At 42.3% G+C, this 5930-nt stretch overlaps 1 long non-coding RNA gene across 4 annotated transcripts; it reads right to left on the bottom strand.

Annotated features, from left to right (window-relative positions):
- Positions 1-1658: 1658 nt before the first annotated feature.
- On the bottom strand, positions 1659-5302 carry LOC136508443 (uncharacterized). 4 transcript variants are annotated; one of them, XR_010771975.1, is made up of 6 exons: positions 4806-5302; positions 4610-4704; positions 3539-3786; positions 2987-3031; positions 2548-2605; positions 1659-1989 (listed from the first exon to the last, which is right to left on the bottom strand). It is a non-coding gene; the product is annotated as an uncharacterized lncRNA (long non-coding RNA). The 4 variants fall into 4 exon arrangements; XR_010771974.1 differs by having other exon boundaries at positions 4610-5302; XR_010771973.1 differs by having other exon boundaries at positions 3539-4704.
- Positions 5303-5930: the final 628 nt, after the last annotated feature.

Here is a 5930-nt window from a genome sequence, read left to right as displayed (position 1 = left end):
GGAGAGATTTGTCGAGAGCGTCCCGGTTTAATAGTTGGTGTAATTCATTGAACTCAATATGTACAATGTCATAGCCATTGAAGTAATGCTCTGGTCTAACTCTTGCAAGAAGCCATGCCTCTTCCTTCGCACACACATTTAAGTATCACTTGTTTAACAAGAACATTTGCGTACCCAATGATGAATAGGACTTAGGGTTGACAAGACTCCTGCCATACACATAGGTTCGGTAAATATCAAATTTGGCTGTTGGTATCGATCCTCCCCCAATGAGTTGTTGAGGTGTGAGACATGTTGTGTCCATGAAGTCTTGGAGTGCCTCCCTATCGATTGGACCGCCTTGTGCATTTGTACAATCATCCTCAACAACTAGCGGGTCGATAGATTGCTTAGATTGCTGCCCGAGCTGTGCAACATCTTTCCCTGCTCTCTTTGCTTTCAGCGACGCCTTATATGACTTGTCAAGAGAGCGTTCATAGTCCGATAATGGCGGGGGCTTACATGCCTCACGCCGCTTTTTCTCCACTTCACTGACTCTTTTCCTTAGTTCTCGTTGAGCTATGTAGTGTGGCTTTGGCAGGTTTTTCATAAGTTCCTTCTTTGCTATTGATTCCGCTACACTTTGCTGCCCGTTATCCAAATCTTTTTGTGCTATGCTTTTGATTCCTCTTCGGACTTCTCGTAAGGTAGCTTCTCCGGGGACTTTGTTTTACGACAGCTGGCTTTCTTCTTCAACGGGGACTTCACCGGGGGTGGGGGCCTCTTATGGCGCCTCGACACGGGAGGCGGAGGAGGGGGAGACCGCCTTGGAGGAGATGGAGATGCAGCTGTGCCATGTAACGCATCATCATTGTCCAGAGCATCATCATCGTCCAGGCCACTCTGATGATCATCATAGGATGGAAGAACTGGACTCAGGTTGGGAGACCTGTGAGTACAAAAATGATTGTGAGTAAATGGTTATACGCGAGAAGCAAATAATTGAGAATGATTATTGAAAAACTGTTTCGTTCACTTTGATCCGCACCTATCATGAGGTAGTTGAGGAGGAGGAGACGATACCCTAGCCACCGCACTGGAAATAATGATGTAGCACTTGCACCATATAACAAATGAATGCTCTGCTTGTCCTAGGATCTTCTCCCCATCACATCCAGGAAAGTCAAGAGCCACTTCCCTATATTCTTTGGTAACTCTATCCACCGAGACACTATATTAAGGTGGAATTGGATTCCCATGGCTTGGTGTCTTGTCAGGGGCCACAGGAGAAACAATGCTGTGCACCACCACGAATGTGCTATTCCCCTTGGGAATGTGCAGCTCACATGGCGTCAAAGGCACAGCGACGTCATCCACAGGGAATTGCTGCATCATCTTGATCACTACAAGAGATGTGAGGTTTTATGACAATTAATCTATATCATAATATGTGAAATTTATGTCACATATTAGCATTTGTAACGTTTGTATGACGAAAAAGCTTGAGTCACAAACCATGCGCCTTAAAACATGCTTTGTGTCATTTATATGTTCATGTCATAAATCTCTGACATTAGTTTTCAAGTCATAAAGGTTTATGACTTTTTGTTTCAACGTCATAGGTTCTTCGACCTTGCCACATATCCATTTGCATATTGCACAAATTTTAAATAGGCAAATCCCATTACAACCACTCATACAAAACAAATATAAGCCTAGCCCATTTAACACACTGAGGCCCAAATCAAATGTTGAATCAATCGGTCTGAATCCATCCAAATCCATATACAATTGAATTTCATTCATGACCAAATCCAACGTATGCTTAAGTCAAAGTGTGCAAATCTATAACTAGCATAGATGACAGCACCCTGATCATACACAGATATAAAAAACAGATGCAAACTTCACTGATCTAAATTTTCTCTTGGCAAGTTTTAGGCACAACTAGATCACACATGCAGCAGCTTCTGATCTTCTCCAAGGAGCGCAGCACCACTCTTGGTTTATCTGCAAGGAAATGCAGACATAAATACACATCATTGACAACGCAACCAGATTATATATCCAAGGCTATGACAAAAAAAACAATTAGAGGTTGGACAAAGGCAAACTGCAATCATGTACAACTAACTGAAGAAACAAATGAAATTATAGAATATACCAACCGTAATAGCTACTATTGTCCATATCAGTACTTCAGCAGACTACATTAAATGAGTAATCAAAAGTGATTTATTTCGCAAAGGTTGCACGTACTTTTTTCAACTCAGTGGAGAACATGAGATGCAGCCAATAAACAGGATCTATTTAAGTTCAGCCTATGTTAGTTCAGGCCAGATCTGGTTCAAAGATCATTTTTGCTAAAGATCATACTACCAGGTTAACATGTGCCGCAGCAAAATTCACAGCCTAACAAAATTCACAGCCTTCTCTTTTCAGGTTTCCTATTTAATCACTAAAAAGTATGTTGATTCAGCCAAAGGGGAGGTCATCAGATCCATGAAAGAAGAAAGATCCACACAAGAAAGGGGAGGCTTCAGGGGAGGGCTAAGGACATGCAATTACCTCGCAGTATGACAAACTAGCCTCCACTTGGGGTTTATAAAATTTCAGATCCAAGCATCTGTCAGGTTTATAAAATTTCAGTGAACTAAATACTCATCTGTGCATACAGACTGCATATGCAAAAGAGCATACTGCTACCAACAAAGAAGCTAATTAAATGCAAAACCGAGACAATCAAGATGAGTTCAAAATAAACAGCTAGTATTAATCAAATGATTATGGAATGATGGCCGATATGTAACAAAGGTCTATCTACTATTCATGTGAGTAGGCAAGTCACAAACTGATGTCACTGAACAGAGCAATCAATATGCAAAGGCAGGTTCTGCTATAAATCTAAAACTGTTGACCTTCTCCTATGAATCTAACAAACAATTCAAAGCTGAAACTGAATTGAGTTGGTTGTACTGCTACTAGCCACCAATGTTGTGTTGCTTACCTAAGGTAGAGATGGGCACTGAGCAGCTGCAGCACTATCATGGACCTGCGGGAAACAAAATAATAGATAGCCTAAGTATTTCAAAATCAACATTCAATTCACCAGATATGCAACAAAGGTACTGAAGTTTGCTAATTTTCAGTACTAAAAAAATGAAACAGTAAGGTCTGGAAGCAAAGAGCAGTGTCCACTTTTAATGCCAGAGCCTACATGCATGGTGATGCTCAAAATTGTGAGTTTTTACTGCAACTAGGAATAATAACAGCAGGGTCAATCTTGTAAACAGCATGCAGCATCGCATAACAAAAGTGGGATGCAGCCAATCATGCTTTTTATTTAGATTTCATCAGAACCCACCAATTAGACAGCTAAAAATACATATACTGTAAAGCCTGGAAGCAAGGGCAGTGTCCATTGTTATTGCTAGATTGATAGAAGACATGTGTATTTTCCTGTTGTAGAAAGGTGGGTGCTAAATAATTTAACTGGTTTACCACATGACTCCAGCGGACTAAATATACTTTCCCGGTTTCATATTTAAGGATGACATACCTTTAGACATGGCGTCCTCAGCAGTATCAATTAGCAGTAACATATACTTTCCCAGTTTCATATTTAAGGGGCCAGCAGCATTGGAGAGCTTGCGGCTGCAGGAAAAGGAGCCTGCTCTGCTCCTTCTGCTGCTGTTTGTCGGTTTGTTCAGTGAAACCGAAAACCAAAACCGAAGAAACCGAGACCGAACTCGTCGGTTGATAGTTCTTTGAGGAACCGATCGGTTCTCCATCTCTGGAAACCAAATTCTAGAGAAACAGATCAAACCAAACGGAATACTCAGTTTAAACCGATTGCTCAGTCTGAGACCCAAGTGTACAAATGGATGGCAGCATGTCAGTTAGAAAGAGGGATATGGCTCATTCAAAGCTGCTATGCTACACCTACAATTTCAAGCCATCATAATGTACTCTTTTTAAAGTAGTAGGACAGTGCTGTTGTGCTACACCTACAATTTCAAGCATACCATAAAGCTTAAAATAAACTCCATAAGCCGTTGAAATTTTGCTTGAAATTTTCTCAACCTGACAAACTTACTGCAGCAGGAACCTCTGAATAAGCAATCTTAACAGTGTCTGCTCCAATTTATTATTGCAAATTAGCATAACCAGAAACTCAAAAGTCAAAAAATTTAGAGCAGCACATGATGCAATATATCTGTTTCCTCTAGGCTATTCTTGCCCAGAGCTCTTGTTATATATCTAACCCTTCAAATTTTATTTCTCTATTATCTTTTTTCTCCAAGCAAATTGAGCAGCTAGCAGCCAAAACAGGTATATGCAGAAATGTTATCAGTTATCACAGGGCAGGACAACAAATAGATCATGGATCACCAATAGATAAACATGTTTTAAACAAGTGGATCACCATGTCAAAAAATATGTACTAGTCAGTACAGAATATAGGATAGTAATGTTTATATTTGGTCAAAAAATCTGTACTAGTCGCTAATCAAAATAGGATAGTACAAATTTGTCAAATGCCACACATGCAACAAAGAGAGCAAGTTGACATGTTCATTACGAGGATGGATCACTAACATAAATGCAACGGAAGAAAGCCAGGCCGTACCATCATCCAACATCCGCATCCTCCTTATGATGATGCTGCTGCTGCTCCACCTTCCTCCACCCAGCTAACGACTTGAGCCACCTTGCTACAATATCCTAAAGACAACAAATTCTCCAGGTTCCTTTAGCGCCGACACAAATGCATAAATAGCGCCCAAACTACACAATCACACAGCTGCTGTAGGAAGAGGGCTCACCTTGGCCACTGGAAGTGGCACCGCTGCCTCCATGCCCCGGCGTGGTTGCACTCGGAGCTGCAGATCCGGATGCTGGGATGAGGAGGGGTCGAGGGGATGCAGATCCGCCATGGTCCAGGTGGGGCCACGCCTGTGACGGGGCGGCACGCCGTGAGGGCTGCGCCCGCATGACTGGATGATCACGCCCATGTATCGGGAGACGGCGGCCGGAGACAGGCCTAGGGCCGCGCCCTAGAGGGCCCGCGGTCGACGGCGAGTCTGGGAGTGGTGGCCGACGGCGGATTTGGGGGAGCCGGTCCTAGGGGCGGCAGGCGGCCGCAGATCTAGGGGCGCCGGACCTAGAGGCAGCGGCCGGCGGAGGATCTGGGGCGCCGGAGAGGATCTGGAGGCGCCGGCCGGCGGTGGAGAGCATCACGGGACCTGGAGTCGCGGTCACGGAGAGTATGGGGAGCCACGGTTGCGCACTAGCGCTCACAGGACCTAGGGAAGGTAGTGGGGCTGGGGCTGCAGGGGGGTTTAGATTTAAGTTTTTTTTTGTATTTTCTATTTCTATTCACCAGAAGGCACCAACATCAATGTTAACGCGTGAACGCCAAATCCATTGCGCACAATTCAATTTCCGTGTGTATTGGCAATTTTCTATGTGTATAAAGTCTTAATCTAAAGAATAATTAATATTTTCATGTGATGTGAGTTGTAACAAAACCGACAGGGTAATTCTAATTACCCTATGTGTATTTTCACACATAGAAAAAACATGACATTTCCCTGTGTGTATTTGTATTTTTATGTCGGTATTTTCAGAACCGACATGTTAATCATGAATTTCCCCGTTGGGGTGCAAAAAAATCCACAGAAAAATTCATCCCCCACGGGAGAATTCCAGTTTCCAGTAGTGAAATATATTTTTCTTTAATTGTTATTTTAGTACCTAACTCAGCCACACATATATATTCTAACATCTATTTATTGTTATTCATAAATGCGCACATGTGTAGACTTTTATCTACTATTTGAAATAATTAACAATAAATATAATTCTATATTTTATATACATCTTGATTTCTTTAACTTGCCGGTTACTAGAATGATATACGATTATGGACAGGATTAATGACACTGATC

The sequence above is a fragment of the Miscanthus floridulus genome, chromosome 15 (genome assembly GCF_019320115.1).
Source record: "Miscanthus floridulus cultivar M001 chromosome 15, ASM1932011v1, whole genome shotgun sequence".
Lineage (NCBI taxonomy): Eukaryota > Viridiplantae > Streptophyta > Magnoliopsida > Poales > Poaceae > Miscanthus > Miscanthus floridulus.
This window is presented reverse-complemented; position numbering and strand designations above follow the sequence as displayed.